The sequence below is a fragment of the Hyposmocoma kahamanoa genome, unplaced genomic scaffold, assembly GCF_003589595.1.
Source record: "Hyposmocoma kahamanoa isolate Upper Pololo Valley unplaced genomic scaffold, ASM358959v1 202, whole genome shotgun sequence".
NCBI classification, from domain to species: Eukaryota; Metazoa; Arthropoda; class Insecta; order Lepidoptera; family Cosmopterigidae; genus Hyposmocoma; species Hyposmocoma kahamanoa.
This window is the reverse complement of record NW_020653726.1, coordinates 10,115,437-10,132,295: the sequence shown is the minus strand read 5'-3', so window position 1 is coordinate 10,132,295 and position 16,859 is coordinate 10,115,437. Positions and strand designations below refer to the sequence as shown.

The 16,859-nt window shown below is 33.4% G+C and overlaps 1 protein-coding gene across 1 annotated transcript in view; it reads left to right on the top strand.

Annotated features, from left to right (window-relative positions):
- The first annotated feature begins 5,923 nt into the window (after positions 1–5,923).
- The window catches only part of LOC113227115 (acyl-CoA desaturase 1-like), a 42,557-nt gene continuing 31,621 nt past the window's right edge, over positions 5,924–16,859 (top strand). Inside the window, exon 1 of the mRNA XM_026459992.1 lies at positions 5,924–6,166. The gene's annotated coding sequence lies outside the window, so the exon portion shown is untranslated. The remainder of the gene's footprint in view (positions 6,167–16,859) is intronic.

Genomic DNA, 16,859 nt, shown 5'->3' with positions numbered 1-16,859 from the left:
GCAAGATTTATTTTTCACCTTAGCGATGTAAAACTCAGTTTTAGGACACAACACACACTCGGTACGACCCGAATTTTGCAGTCGTCACGAATCGGATAATTCGAATATTTCGAATAATACCGAAACAGTTATAATTATTACTTTCATTGGATGTTTTTTAAAGATATAAGTCGCAATACTCATGTATTATTTTATGTTAAAATACACATTATAACCTAACCATCCTAACTCTCAGAACAGCTTTGTAATATTGTATAATGAAATCAGTGTCGGCTTGCTCGCCTGCGGTTCGAATCGCATTCGCGGCGCGGTCGTGTCGAACTCGTCCACCAAACCCTGCCTCACGGGTCATGCAAGCTAGTCAGTTGTACTTCGTGCACAGTTTTACAAACTATACAGTTGTGCAACGAATGTAGATGCACAGAGCAATAGCTATTAGCACTTCTCTTGAGTACTCCTACTCGAGGTGAGTCAGACGGCGCGGTGAGCCGCGTCCTGCAAATTCGCTTTGTTTGCCGGATCGAGGGCAGAAGGTCGAAGGTAGTGCGTGTTTTAATAGTAGTTTATGTGACTGTAACATAATGAAAGGCATTAAAATACGAGTGAGGGTTAGTTTAAAAACATTTTCAACCTTCAGTTCTGTTACAATACCTTAACGTAAATAATTTACTAAATAGACTTTAAATACTACAAAAAAAAATGGTTTTAAATTTTGTCAGTGATACCTGTAGTATTTTTCTACTGGTTAGGGAAAAAGTAATGAAAAAATTCTTAATGTGTGATTTGTGAGTAAATGTACACTTTTAAATCTATATATAATATAATATTATATATATACATATATATATATATATATGTATATATATATATATATATATATATATATACATAAACGCATTAAGAATTTTTTCATTACTTTTTCCGTAACCGGTACAAAAAATACAACAATACAAAATTTAAAACAATTTTTTTTGGCCCAAAGTTGTGTCATTGATTACCTGTAGTTAGGGACGTTTCGATACAAGTAAATACGGGTAAGTACTCGATACTTTTGTTTCGATATCGAGTACATTTATTATCGAATCCCTTCTTTCGATTTTTACTGAATATCGCAAGACAAATACTGGTATCGAATCGAAACGCGCCTTAACCTTAATCCTACTTCTCAGGAAATGATAATCGTTTATCCAAATTATTTTTTTTCCATTTTCACCGTTTTACAGCAAACAAATGCAAACCGCGAAGTACCAGAGTAAAAAAATGTGTATGTCTATCTATGGTCCCTTTGGATTATTTTTGGATGAATTTTGGACATATATCTCAGCGAGTGAGCGAAGTTCACAAAGATAAATGGCGGTTTCTTATGTAGTTTTGTGGGTTTTTGTGTTACAGTTTTTATTTAAATCAATGTTTAGTTTAGGTATTAATATGACAAATTCGTAATAATAATCGATTATGAAAATCTCGAACAATTAGCGAAATTATCGATTTAGCTATAATACTTTAAAAAAAGAAAAGGCCGTTTATTTATTTAATTGTGCAGTGCCTGCTTGTTAAAAGTTTATTGCTTTTTTTTGTTATTGTGGTGCCGCCTAAATCTAAAGTATGGACATATTTTGTATCACCTAAAAAGTATCGAAATGAGTAAGTATCGATACTTTTGAAGTACTCATATGAATAGTGTCGCATGATGAATTGATTACTATTCGTTTGAGTAGGTATCGATACTTTGGTGGTATCGGAACAACTCTACTTGTAGTTAGTTCTACATGAATATAGTTTCGATTGTTAGAGCTTTTTTTTAAAGATTTAAGTTAAATTACCGGTTATTGAAAGTTACAACCCTGACAAAAAATAAAAATCAAGACCGACGCAGAGGATTCGCTCTGGGCATTTTGGAGGGAAAATTGTCGTTTTTTTTTACTTTCCATTATTTTGTGAAATATAGTTTAAAGTGGAATAGAATAGTGCTATTGTGCCTTAATCGAAGATTAAAACGCGAAAGTATACGAATCTCGAACTAAAATACCCGTATCGGCCCGTTGTAAGGAATCCCGAGTCAATCCAAGCACGCCACCTCAAATTGCCTATCCTCTTTGTGATGGCCATATTTACAGAAACATAATTAAACGAAGACATGGCTCAAAAGACTTGTATCCAAGCCAAAATTATTAATTAAAAAAAAGTTAAGGCCGACGCAATACCACAACGGAATCAGTTCATGATAATTTTAGGGCATGTAAAAGACACAAGACTTATAGCAATCGCTCTGGTATAAAAATCTTGACGTAATAGTGGAGAGTTGGGTAATACCGAGCCCCTAAAGCAATAAGGCCTATAATTAAGCTCAGGCTTGGCTTATAAAAACTAAATTTATAGTCGTAAATAGATTATTTATTTCATTACACGTATAGTATAACATAATTTCATAAACAAGTAGCTTGTTTAATCTTTGCCGATTGATGTATCGCAGACCGATGCGACTCGTCACAATGCTCGTTCACTCCTTATGCTATTATGACCCGTCCACAGCGCACGTAACCGATACAGTTTGTTGCACTTATATATTGACCGAGCTAATACCCGCACACCACAATTTTTAGAAATAAAAGAATTTTTACTGTTTATACTGAGATAATGCACAAAATGACTATAAAAATATTACTAGAAAAAAATAGAACTTTGGTTATAGATGTATTAACTTTTAGACTGCACGGCAAAAGTAAATCAATTTTGATAAAAATATTCGTTGTGCCCATTTTCGTTCTGAGGGCAGTACATAGGTATAAAACTCTAAATCCGGGGACTGTGCGCCATTTCTTGAAAAATTAAATATACCGGTACCTCAAAAGCCTCTCTCAGAAGAGCAACGTGCGCGCTTGTAAACAATTTGGTACTCACGCCTGTCCTGGGCAATAGCCGTGCGCATCACGAAGTGTGTCGAACACGTGCCGGCTCGCTCTACAATCTGATACAGTAGAGCTGAACAAACTATCGATAGTCCAATTTTAACTACAGTGTTTCCGTACTAATGTAACTAATTCCCTTTCATTAGATTATTATGAAAAAAAAATGAAATAAAAAAGATGAGACCCGTGTTTAGTGTTAGGTTATGGAAAAATTTCCATTTTGAAAAAATCATATCTTTTCAGAAAATTAAATATTTTTCCCAATATTTTTCCTGCATTTGTCCACATTTGACAAAAGACATCTGTCAAAAGTTGAAGACACTGAACGAAAACGATGAAGCCCTTATGAAGACTTTTTTTATCTATGATTGATTCCTTTTTTCGCTGTTGTCCAATGATTTTAAATCTGGTTTTTCGCTAACTTGCTTTTAGATATACAATTTTATTGTATAATTCACCAATTTTACAATTTTATTTTGTAAACCAGTAATAAAGCTTCCTGCGTACGCGGTTGTTTTCTTAGCTCCATATACTTCAGTGGCGATCGATCGAGGATTTAAAATTACTCACGCAAAATAAAAAATTAAAATGTCTCTTTTGGAAAATCTCCCGAACTTTTATTATAAAACGGGCGAGTAGTCGATTTTTAAGATAAGGTTGACACAGTTCTTGAAAGCTAATGGTGTAAAAGAAGAAAACAAAAGTGCAATCTTGATACTGATCTAACTGATGAGACTGGTTGGTGCGGAATTTGGCATACCCAAACGTTGTCGACGTGCTAATTAAATGCAACTTATTTTCGTAACTGGTTTCGTTAGAAGAATATTTATGCTTACTTCGTTACCCGGACCGCTAAAAGACATGTAATTATTTGATTACACTGCTTCCTAGCCACATGTATAAAATGCGTATTGATTGCTTTTTAAATTTATCTTTTTTATATTTTATCGTTAAAACGATAAGTCCGCTCGTTTTTAATGCAATACACAAATAATCAAGCAAGAAACCAAATCGAAATTATATATTGATTCTAAAGATTTGAATCTTTAGAATTATACTTTCCAGATCGTTTCTTGGACACTTTTATTAACCAGTTCACTACATTTCAACTAGTTAATGTATTATACAGCGCATATGTTACAGCCAAGTTCCATCAGATATACTACAAAACAACAAAGCCATTTCAATAAACAGTTACCATAAAAATAATACAATTAAGAACCTGAACTTCATTATAATTAAAACATTCGATTGCGACATAATACACAAACTTGTCAACCTAAGTTTTCAACTTATTTAAATAAACATTTATAAACTCAGTTAGTGACAAGTAGGAAATATTGGTTGGGCTTACTTATCAATATCCGATGTTTAACATAAACAAATGTTAATAAAGAGGAAAATCGCTTGAGCGTGATAATTAACCACTTTATTCGATTAAGGTATGGTACGTTTTACAGTACGAATGCTTAGTGAAGTCAAGTCATTTCACGTCAGTCATCGATAGATGATTCTACAACACAGTCGGTACTCCAAGAGTTGGAGTGTCGAGAGTGTGGCGAGTGTCACGAGTGTAGACTGATGTCGTCATCAGTGTGGGCCGCCGCGCCCCGCTGCCGCCATGGTGACGCATCGTCGCTTCTACCGTGCTACACATACATTTCAATCTTGTGATATATCCCCGAACAACTTGAAACATTTCCATTACAAAAAATAGCGTACCTTTCTTTGTTTTGGAGGTGTAAGTCTTACAACACAGCGTACATCGGCTTGGAAACCGGTTATATTTTTGAACTGGTTTCGGGTTATTCACCCTGAATGAAGCGATAGCATTTAGATCCCGATTATTTGACTTTTTATTAGAAATACCTACCCCTATTTACAAAGTAGTTGTTAAAAATACGGACACAACCGAATACTATAACCCCACGTTTATATTTTCCCCGTCATAGAATACTAACAGAAGTGCTCGATTTATTTTACGGCCATTCTCACATTCGGTGTTCTCAGCCTAATAACCGTAGCCATGGATACAGCGAAATATTTAAATTTAAATAACTTTCATTTTAATTTTCTTCACTTTTTGTAATGACAATACAATTAATTACACCGATATATTTTCTTTAAGGTTTTTATCGGTAAAAATAATCAAAATGTAAATTGTTACACTGTTCTTGTGGCAACTGTAATTAATCATAAGACAGAATTGGAGTAATTTTTAATCAATTTTGCTAAACAAATACTAAAAAATCTACTTTAAATTTATTTAAAAAAATCTTGAATGGCACTTTTATCGGTAGAAATAAAGCAAATGTAGCAAAATATACAAATAATAATTCAGCTATGTTAGAAACAGTCATTTTTTGTTAAAAATGTTTGAACTTTCTAATTACTGTATCCACAGTTTCCATAAAGCATCTGTTTCTTATTAACTCGAAAACTGCTTTGTCTATCCTAATGTCATTTGAACATATTGAATTAAGCTTATTTATCATATTTCATTGTCATATTTTAAAGTTATTGAGTATATTAAGCGAGAAAAAGCAATAGCTATGGTAATTAAGCTGAGAACACCGAATGTGAGAATGGCCGATAATTAGGTTGCTCGATTATCAAAGCAATGATGGTTAGCAGCTATAGAGGGATCCAATAGTTATAGGCCCGTATCATTAAGGTCAATAAAACATTATAGAACTTGTTACTACTCGGGCACACAGCGACGAAAATTAGATTAGACAGAAAACCAGAACGGTTTAAACCCGGTTTGAATATAATAATAAATTATTATTATTATTCTGTGTAGCACACTTAAGTAAAAAAAAACGATTAAACTGAATGTCTAAAAAGTACACATTTCCCACCTATAGATATAAATAATATCGCGTCGTAGTAGGCCATAACGTATTATATCAGAAATTCTAGTGATATCACTGGAATTATCGCGTGACTTTAGGGCGGTGTGGACCGGTTTAGCTGGAATAGGTAGGTTTATGCACGTTGTTTGAACGGCCCCGACCCCATCCCATCACTTGGACTAGCACGATCTAAGGCCAACCAGTCCACCATAGAGCGTCGCGCGCGCCGCCGGTACCGCACGCCCAGATCGTTCAATCGTTTGAGTGAATCGTGAATACTGGACGTTATCCCGTGGAACTAAACTTCACAAAACAAGGTCTTGCAGTGAAACCCTTTTAACGCTTCCATGAGCACACAATCAGCAACTGAAGTTTACCAACTTTAATATTCTATTCGTAAAGGTAATATAATGAGATGATTATTACAAATCCCAAATAATAAGATACAATTATTGATTATTTCGGGTATTCCGTTATCAATGAGCGAAAGTTAGGAATGGTATCCCGTTTATATGAAAGTTTTGTGTTACCTCCGCAACACACTTGCGCATTGTGTCTGTTTTTCATTCAAGTTGTCGTGCTTGGGAGGAATAATGCCCAAAACAAATACGTTAATGTTTAATAGTTGAAAATAGTGAATCGACATGTTTTACTTTGTTGCCACGCACAAAATTTGTATAATGTATTTAAGTAACTGTGATAACGGTAACTAACTAACATTAGTGTGATTTTGGTGTTTTTGGCAATAAACACCGGTCATTTTGCAATAGCTCCCATAGCAACAAGCGTATTACAAATACAAATAATGACTGCACCTTACTAATGTTGCCCACTTCATAATGATTAATAAATAATTTAAACACAAGAACTTCAGAATACATTTGCGTACCATGGGTAGCCAGTTTTACATATATGGCATTTTCAACAGGGGTTAACATTTACGGTACCTACTTATTATTAATCTGAGCAATGTCAAAAAATATTCGTACAGAAGTATGTATTTTTAGAAGGCGGTACCCTTCGTGGTGTAAGTTTTCTTAAAAGACATAGGTAGTTGATGCTGCAGTAAATACGACATTTAACATCACGTGACTTGTTTGTCGCCATATCTTTTGTAACCGGAAAGGAAAAGGGCCTTAAGGTAAATATGTTAGAAAAACCACATCGGTTTGGCACTTTATCTCTAACGTACGTCAACGGGAAGTACATCTGTACAAATAAACCTGGATTATAAGTACCTTCCTAAATAAGGGTTCTTTACCGCATTTTTTTATAAAAACCAAGATAGTTTAGTCGTTGCCTTTAAGCCCTCAAATTAAAGGACAATTTCTTATGTCCGACTTTAATCCAAAAATTATTAAAATCAGAGTAGAGACAATTGCATACAAAGTGGGTACCACGTATAATAATACGCTAATAATTTGATAATAATAATTTGTACCTAATAAGGTACAAAACTGACATTGGATCAAGTCTAGTTGCCGACATTAAGGGAAAAAATAAATAAATGTTAAATATGTATCACTATAAAACATTTGTAAAACCAAATTTCGACATGACTAATTCAGAATGAACATTACGTAGGGTGTACCCATATTTGTCGTTACGTTAAATGCGGGTATTCTTATTTATGATCCAAATCAAATTCAAAATAATATATGGCAAAAGCAAAGCTTGTATCTCTACGAATTGCCAAGGAGGAAAAATAATGACTGAGTACCAAGTTTTTGCAACTTAATGTGAGTTTACACATAAATGTATTTGTCCTACTCCTTAATAATAATGATTTATGATGTCGATTTTTAGACCTTTAGACTTTAGTGATTATTAGTTCCGCTTCACAATAACAACAATCTTGGAAATTGAGGTATCTTTTATTTATTTCAGTATCTTTTCCTACACAAACGACACCACAGTATGATGATTAAATATTTGTAGTTATTTATGATTGTGACTGCTCTTATATTTTATTTCTATATTTCTGCATGTTACAAACGTGATAGCTAAATTTCACTTATTCCGTTTTCTCCTCTTATGTATTGAATGTACCCACACGTCACTTTATTTTAATGACCATAATATTAATTAACATTATTATATTATTACACAAACAACTTTACATTATTATTTAAGCATTAATGTCAGCGTTACTGTGTTCCGGTTTTGAAGGGTAAGGGGTGCTGGTGAAATTACAGCCACATGGGACTTGTCAACTTATGTGTCAGGGTGAAGGACGCAGTGGCAGTGCCCCTCACATCTTTCCAATAAAGCTCTGAGTGGCACTGCAACTGTTATGGACAGGCGTATAGCTTACTATCAGTCGCACGACTTGTTCGTCCCGCCACTTGATATTATAAAAAAAAATCCATGACTCCACTTCTAATGGTAGTTATTGTTCGGTTATGTTTTTATGCAAAAGTTTTTGCACGTGCATGTCAAAACTACTCTGACAAACGAAATTATTGTTGTCGCTATAAGGTCAACAGATTTTTTTTTTCTAAAACTGTCAAATTACATCAGTATTTCATTACTATTCTTTTATTCACTAATACGTAAACTCAAAACGTGATTTGACTTTCACCAGATCGACGCGTCGTCGAGTAAATTCCACAGTATTAAAGAGAATATTTGCCACTAATACCATAGCAAGAAAGTCGAGTTTTCTATTGCGTGAAGTTGAATATTTTCCTAGAGTGGCCTTCGGAACCATTGGAGCCCATGACATAAGCAAATGATGTCATCTGGAATGTACAGTAGCGGTATATTTTAGTGGGAACAATTTTGTCCAATTTATTTGTTACTTGGTACATAATACGACGTTTGTATTACAGCAATTAAAATAAATCTGCACCACACAGTTTTCTACCATAATTTGTTAATATTATTTTTACATGAGACGACAGTTCACCCAAAATCGTCCTATCTAAAAAAATAGAACTTGAGAGTCAAAACTATTGCTAAGGGTCGTTTTCTAGAACTCTACTCAATGCTCAAGTCAGGATTTGAGTATGGCTTAAAGCACTCGAAATCATACTCAAGTTCCTTCCATTAGAGTCGTATTTCTAGTGCTTGAAATCATACTCAGATCCTGACTTGAGTATTGAATAGAGTTCTGGAATACGACCCATAGTGATCCTTCAAAGTTGTACTCTCATATACTCTTATATTACAACGTTAATTTGTAAAGGGCAGTGGTGATTAAAATCTCAATTTTCGGGAAAATCCAGAGCCTAATGTGGAGTTAGTATTACAGAATGGAACATGAATAGGTAATTCATTTAAAAATCACAGAACAGTGAGATTGGTATCAGTCTGCCCTGTGACACTCAAACTAGATTACATGAAGTGATAAAGTAATACTAACGCAGCCATTCTGATTAAACATTGACTGGATCGCTACACGAACACCATAAAGTAAATTAAACAATAAATTATTTAATTAATTGGCTTTCGTGACTGGTTTACAATGTGTTTGTTTATTGTTTATTTTTTTTTTAATTCGTTCTCAATTTCTTAGTTTATACTTACATAATGATTACAATGAGTTAATTTCTTTATGTAGGCTTATTTGTAAAATACAAGCAACCTCACAGGACTATATTACTAATATCCTAAACAGCAACTTTTGTTCCATGACTTTTTACGAAACTTAATAGGTTTTTATTGAATTGATATTCAATTATTTTTTGTGAAATTACGAGTACTGTTTTACAAGTCTGTTTTAATTATAAGTACAAAGATCGAACACTTACAAAAAATTTTAATAAAAAATTTTACTCTAAAGTTTATTTTTGGTAAACCTATTTTAATTACTAATACAAAGATCGAATACTTAGAAAAATTTCTTCGATCCAGCCGGATTCGGCCAAAAAGTCGTTGAAAATCAATTACAAAAATCCGACAACAAGCACATAGAAAAATCCTGAGGTCCGCTGGTTTGTTCCGTGGCTTATTTGGCATAGCGTCTGACACGGTTTGCTAGGAGACGTCGGTTAAAATCCGGCCAGACCATTTATCGTACTATCTGACACTTTTTGTATCTCTATTTGGTGTTAAGTCATTCATAAAAATAATTTTGGTGGTGGACGCTTTCTTTTGCTACCGCACAGAGTTATCGTCGTTTGCAGCGATCTATTAAAGTAGTTTTATTTTTGTAACAAAAGCATAAAAATCATATTTAAAAAAAATATTTAATAATAATTATTATTAAATATGATGAATTGTTAAAATTATATATTTGAGAAAGATCTGTAACAATTATCTTGCACAGTAACATAATAATTATGTACGTAAAAAAATTGCGTATAACAACATAAATACTCCAGACAGTGCTGATACCTGTTATCTATTGTTTCTGACTATACAAATAATCCCAATTGAACCCAAGCGCTTATTCAAAGGTATTTCGTTAATTAGAGAAGACTCATTGAAGGTTGAATGACGGAATATCACGTATATACTCTAAATGAAAGTGATTCACGCTCGGTAGAACCCAATAAAATCATTGTACTGAATGAGACTAATCAAATTATTCTTCTGCTGCCTTAATGTTTAAACTATATTTTGCTTAAAGTTTATTTAACTGATCTCAATCTATTAGAGAGTCATTGTAATATAAGTGCATAAGCATTACAATAACATTAAATTGAACATTATAAGCTAATACAAAAAATAATTACATTAATATTTGATCAGGATACATACAACCATATACTTACATAAATTGCAACCTTGGAAGAAAGGATACAAAGAGAGGAGAGCAAGAAAGTCTTAGTATATTAGAAATAAATAATTAGCTAGACTAGAATATAGGTATATCATATGTATTTACGATATACCTATACAAATTTGGAATTACAAAACAATCAGAACTACATACAGTAAAGAAACGTTACAAGATAAAGTCTTATGTTCCCAGACTCTCAAAATGTGAGATAAGAGTCGGTAAGGGGTGAATGGGAATCGAACGATATTTGGAATATGAAGTAGAATTTGTTTATTTTTTGCAAGAAAAATAATGTGCGTAATAATGTTCTACATTTTTTTTGTAGCAGTAGAGCTCCTTGTGAAAGAGTTCGTCCAGGGAAATACTGCCACCTTATCTATTTCTGCCGCCAAGCAATAATGTGAGCATTACAGCGTTCCAGTTTGGAAGGGTAAAGGTGCTGGTAAAAATTACTGGGACATAGGACTTATCAACTTACGAGTATATCTCAGGGTGACGGGCACAGTGGCAATGCCTCTAAGATCTTTACGATTTAAATCTCTAATGGCACTGTAACTGTCACGGATAGGCGTATCGCTTACCACCAGACATACGACTTGTTCATCCCGTCACTTGATATTACCACTGAAAGTAAATCCTTCACTTCATTTTTAGTTACGTTCCTAATAAAAACATTATATAGAAAATATTATACTATATTACTTCTTATACATAAATTATAAATTTTATTTTATCTCCAACCAATATTATTTGTCTCTAACCAGTTATAAGATAAAGAAAACAAAATATTTATTTTAAGCGTATAATTTTTATGAAATTTACAGAAATATGTTTATATTTCTTATCTTATGATTGATATATCACACACTTCTTGTGTGCACGATAGAGTTTCACGAACATTCTGTTTGGATGACAACAATATTATGTATAATAAGTTGATAGAATATATTTCAATAATACATACAAATAGATTTTAATAATGTACAAATAGCTGTTAACTACAGCCTATAATTAAAAGTTCCGACGATATTTCCGTTCCCGTATTCATGAACAACCAGAGATGGGCAAGCGTCCGGGATTTAACATATCTCTTTATTAACGGCCGGGTCTTAATCGTATTACAAAAGTATTATATCTAAATATTTATAAATCGAGTTTTATTGAAATGCATCACAAAATGTATATTGCTTGCTCACATATTTCGCTTTCAATTGAATCGATTCGCATGAAATTGTAATAAAATCTATACAAAAACTCATTATCGTATAAACTTCAATCGATTTTCATTAAAATCGAATCGTTGTGTGCAATGTGTATCCCTAGCAGTGAGAGTCCACAGGATTGTAAGGTGAGTATTGGATGAAGTTGCCTTGGGACAACGCTCTTTCATCGCCATCCTACCTTTTTATCTTCCTTTTCTGTGGTTCCTGGCCACTTACTATTGCAATTTTGAACCGTTCTCTAATTCTTCGTCATTCTTACCTTGCTTCGTTCCGTCGTCACTCCCATCATAATTCTCGAAGAGAAAAGACGTATCCTTCAATAATGTAAGCCTAACTTTTGCTTATAAAGCAGCAATAGAATATACGAATTCAGGCCCGTTTAGGCCTTTCCTTCTCCTTCCTTTTTCCTTACCTTGTCCTGTCTACCTTCTTACACTAAATTTCATGTGGACCGAACGTTAATCTCATTATTACGCCAGCAAACTTTCGTCACAACCTCTTTTTTTTATAAAAAAATAAGTAGGTATTTAACCTCTATCTCACCTGATGGAAATTGACGATGAGGTCGTGGATGTAACATGCACACCTAAATAATGCCTATTCACTCTCGCCTTGAAACTGTCCAAGTTATAAGCGTTGGGTTAACAAGCCTGCAGGCAGGATATTCCACTCCCTAGCCGCTCGCCATATTAATGTGGAAACGAAACGCTTCGTGTGAATCTTGGGAATGTTCAAAATATAGGGGTGGAACCCCAGCCCACGTCTATTCCCCCGATGATGGATAGGGGAAGGCGGAATCAAATTATGCAATTCCATCGCACACTCTCCGTGACATATCTTGTAGAATACCGATAAGCAGGTCTCTTTTGTCTAGAAAATATTTTTTATTTTGAAATTTTAAAATTAAAGTATGGAATTATACCAAATTATGTATAATGTTTCCCCCTACGATTTTGCGCAGAAATGGGTTAAAACTTAAACCTTTGGGTAAGAACTCAGTTAAACGGGCGGGTTTATAGAGTTTTAACCCGCTTTGTGAACCAATGTAGCAAATAATAATGCAAATTTATTTATTATTTACGTTGGAATTGTGACTAATATATCACCAGGTGTTAAAGTGAAAATAGCGTCCGCAGAGTATCAATGTAGAAGCACAATTATTGAGCTGATAGCTTTTTCTAGTTATCTAATAACGCATTAATGTTGGCAATCTGGTTTACTGTTTGGCAAGTTAGTTTCACGGTTTTCTTTTGCCTGTATTAACGTAAAACGTAAGTACCTCACTATAGCACTATTTAATTTTGTGCTCTATTGCAGTCCTTGTATTCAAGCAATTGGGCCGTAAAGGCTTATACAAATACCAGTTAGTTTCAATAAAAAAATCAATATCAAAATGAATGCATTTTGATATTGATTTTCTTGATTCCAAGATATATAACAATCATTTTAGCTATTCAAAATAAGAGTTGATCAATTTATTGACTTCCAAATCGTGGTTTTATAGCGCCTCCAGCGGCATTTTGTGACAAGTACTTGACGTGGCGGGAAATCAAGGATGAGTGGTGTCCTTGTTAGTAGGTCAATGGTGTCCTTGGGAAAAAAATATGGCGGAGTATTTTGTGAATAAACAAATTGTTCTAACAAAAACTAATTTATTTAACAATAATAATACCACATCCATTGGTCCAAATTAGGGAATTCCCTGTACTATGGGTACTGGAGTAACGAAATTCTCTTCAAGCGAACGAAAAATCCATATAATGTTACAGGTTCATATGTTTATAGTATAATTATTTGTCTTACGCATGTCATACGTCCTTCAAATTCATAATCATACTTATCCAAACTAATATTATAAATGCGAAAGTAACTCTGTCTGTTACATTGTCACGCCTACACTCTTGAACGATGAATTTTGATGAATTTTGGTATGGCAACTACTACTCTCTCAATTTTGACAACTTTACAGGTGAAGAAAAAATCATTTATATGGGATCTGGTTTACTAAATAACAATACGTAGTGTGCATATACATGAGTAATAAAATACTTAAAAACTACGTATTTTATTTCATAAACCAGATGCTATATAAATGACGTAAACAATTTTTTTCTTCACCTGTAAAGTTGTCAAAATTGAGATAGTACCTATTGCCAGTTCACAGTCGATATACTAGTTTTTGTCACAAAAATAAATCTTAAAAGGGGTGAAATAAGAGATGAAACTTTGTATGGAAAACCAATAAAACTATGAAAATTACTATAAGAGTACAATAGGCTACTCGAGTACTTATTCTACGCACACGAAGTCGCGGGCATCAGCTATTGTCGAAATATATAATACTTCTTTCTTGTCAATGTGGTACAATAATAGTATATATTGTAATTTGTGGCTTGGTTTGCAGTATGGTAATATAATAGTATATTGTAACTTTTAAAACTTTGTGTCCATTGTGTCATATTTATCATAATTAAGTAATTCAATTATATGAAGGTCGTTAAATATTCAACAAGTATCAGACATTGGGCGGAACCAGATATGTTTAAGCGAACCCAGCTCGTACTTGGCCTACGTAATGGGTGTCATGCCGCGGTTACACCGGTGTGACCAAGCGAAATGGCCATGAGTCTTGTTTATGCTTTGAAATAAACGAGCGTGCCCAGCAACCCAAATCTTTATTCAACAGTACGTTTAAAGGCCAAAAATAACTATTTTCGTCAAAACAAGTTATAAGTTGGTAATACGCGCATTTTAACTAAGTTTGAAGTCGGTTAATGCATTATACTTATTATTCTTAGTCGTAACCAGTAAAGCCAGCATGATAAGGTGCGACTTGCATGAGAGCGACATAAAGCGCGATGTGTGCGAGAATAGCAGTATCTCACACTTTATGTCGCTCTCGCGCTAGTTGCGCCCTATCGTGCTAACCCGGCAGAGTAGTATTTGAATTACTTTTAATTGAAATACCTATTTCAAATACAAACAAGTACTTATTTTTAACCGACTTTTAAAAAAGGAGGAGTTTCTCAAATCGACTGTATCCTTTTTATGTGTTACGCGTTCATTTCGATTTGTGAACGAATTTTGATGATTCTCTAAGGGTGACAAACTAGGGATTGTACATGGGATAGGATGAATTTTGAAGTCTGTTTTTTTAGTACTCTGTAGTGAGATTATACAATAGAATTTTGCGCTTGCATTTTATTTTTAATGATGCCAAGTGAAGGAACGAACAAGTCGTGCGCCTGGTGGTAAGCGACACGCCAGTCCAACAGTTGCAGTGCGTCTCAGAGTTTTAAATCACAAAGATCTGTGCACTGCGCCCGTCCCCCTGAGACATAAGTTGATAAGTCCCATGTGCAAGACGATGTGTGTAAGTTGAATTCATTGAGGGCTAGACGTAGACTGGGGTTCCACCTCTATGTTGTGGATATTCCAAGGATTATTATATATATATAATCTCGTACATTATTTTATTTCTTTACACCTGTAATAATTTGGGAATTGGGTTTTTTTAAATGCAATTTCTGTAAAAGTAATAATTTAAAACTTCTTTTTTAAGATATGTATTGTGGAAGGAAAAACTTTGAAGGAAATTGTTGGTGTCCACATGTCGTGACAGGTATATTAATAAAGTATTTTGTAATTTGTATTTGTATTTTGTATTTTAAATACACCCCATGAAAGTATTTTGTATTTCAAATACACCTCAAGAAAGTATTTGATATTTTAAATACATATAAGGAAGTATTTCGTAATTTGTATTTCAATTAAGAGGTAGCATGTAGTTTGCCCAGCCCTGATTTTAAATACACATAAGAAAGTATTTATTGTGCACTTAAGGCAGTACGTATTTAACTCAGCCCTGTATGGTCTCAACTTATATTCGCGTGTATGATGTGAACCATATAACATAGAAGTAATTAATATTACGAGCATCACATAAACCTTTTGACTCATATTTTTGCAATAGTTTACATACTTTGAAATGCAAGCATTAACGCAATAATCACTATATATAAGCAAGTACCTTTGTTAAAAACAGCAAAAGACAATTTCATAGTCGCTAACGGTAGCCATGACTTAGAAAAAGATATGTACCGGTCCATTTGTTAACGAAATAAACAAACTTATCTTGAATCGTATTTCATACGATAAAGTGGTGTATGACTTCTGAAGATAAATTTGCTTTAAAGGAGATCTGCTTGATTACATAGCAAAAGATTAAATTTTACAGAAATTGTATGATACTGATGGAAAGTTAACAGTTTGAAAATTTGAAATTTTAATTGTCAATTAATAAGCTGTCAAAAATTAAACGTCAATTTAAATTGACACTTGTACTGTGCTTGTACATCCTCTAAGGCTTGTACATCACTCTCATCTGCCATTGCAAAGCTCATTTTTTGTGTTTAACAACTAAAATACTAATTGTCTCAACAATCTCTTTTTTCGCCAATAACCCATCACTGACCAACCAAAAGATATATTATGCATATAATTCCCAAAAAAACGTTGCGTAAATGTAATAAACAAAATTACTTCGAACTTATATTAAAACAAAATGCTTCAATTCATTATAATATTAAACATTTACAATTTATTGTGACCTTATTGAGTAGCCAGTGACCTGCTCACTTACAGGTGTGGATAATGCGATTTTAACATTGTAATGTTCAGTTTTCGTTTTCACTTTGTATATATATATATATTGTATATGTATATATATATTAATAATAGTGTAGACTATAGAAATTTCAGAAAATTAGGTATAGGCTTATTTGCTATGAATCATAACAAATAAAATTCTGTTCACGTTGAAACTCAATTTGAACACCTGTGTCCATACGATTACATAATCTGATATCGACAGATAGAGGTTACTGTTATAGACGGAAACCTACCTGCGCACCTAATCTAGATATGATTATTTTTCACGTGAATACAAAAACTAAGCCTTCCAGGTATCTAACACTTTTAACATTATTATCTATCATTAAATTTCAACACAAACAAATATATTCTGTAGAACGAATTAAACCAGAAGAAACTAATATGTAAGAACTTGTTAAATATAACCCCTCGCTATATTGCAAATTTAATAGGGGTTAAAGTATGAAATTGCCGATTTGTACTGAAAATCTAA